General features: G+C 43.4%; 1 long non-coding RNA gene across 1 annotated transcript in view; it reads right to left on the bottom strand.

Moving 5' to 3' along the window:
• LOC116685686 (uncharacterized) overlaps nucleotides 1-894 on the bottom strand; it is a 10,355-nt gene that overhangs the window by 688 nt on the left and 8,773 nt on the right. The window lies entirely within an intron of this gene.

Raw genomic sequence — 894 nt, 5'->3', positions numbered from 1 at the left:
CAGGAGGTGAACTGGCACCTCTCCAGCTACCAGTCCACCACCATACTTCAGTCCGTACAGGGGCTTGAACCAGCGAACCTTCGGTTCCCAACCCAACTCCCCACTGACACCCCCAAAAGTAGCACTGAATGAGAGAGAATTCCTTTGAAAGCTTCAGCACAACGAAACCGAAATGATGCACCACAGCCAAGCTCATCATGTGAACTGTCTGAGAAATAAAAGTGGAGCAAAGATGCTTTGGAAAAGTTAACTTTTGGAAAAGGGTGTGTTTATGTGCCCTCTGACTCTGAAAACTCCAGATCTCTAGAGATTCAAACACTGAATCTATGAATCCCGTAAGAGTCTTCGCAGTGGTGTACATTAGAATTCAAAGTGAAATAAAGAAACAAGCCACTGGCACCACGGCTGCGTGGCTCTCATTAAATCCACAAAGACACACGCTCAAATTCACGTGCACAAAGATAATTTACATTTCCCCTGAAGCTAGATCTTAATATGGGCTTTCACATGTTTGTAGCTAACGAAAAAGCAAACAGTAAAGGCAGAATATGTCTGCGTACAGTATGTGTGTGTCCTGCTGACTGCCCTGGTTAATGAAGAGCCAGTGTTGGAGAGGAACCATGACGGGGCCCTCAGAGTAGTGGAAGTCCCAGAAGAACAGCCTTGGCCGGGATTCAACACTCTTATAAAACCTCACAGAGGCCTTATGGCTGAGCGAGCAGGAACACTGAGTCTGTGTTATTGTGCGTAGCTGTGGTACTCAACCTGATGGAAAGAGAGAAATAAATTCTGCCAAATAAACGTATTATTCTTTTGGTAATTTTTGGGAAAATATTTCTTCTCTGTAAAATGACACTTGTCTTTTTTTTAACAATGTGTTTATTGAATTTTGAT

The sequence above is a fragment of the Etheostoma spectabile genome, unplaced genomic scaffold (genome assembly GCF_008692095.1).
Source record: "Etheostoma spectabile isolate EspeVRDwgs_2016 unplaced genomic scaffold, UIUC_Espe_1.0 scaffold119, whole genome shotgun sequence".
Taxonomy (NCBI): Eukaryota; Metazoa; Chordata; class Actinopteri; order Perciformes; family Percidae; genus Etheostoma; species Etheostoma spectabile.
This window is presented reverse-complemented; position numbering and strand designations above follow the sequence as displayed.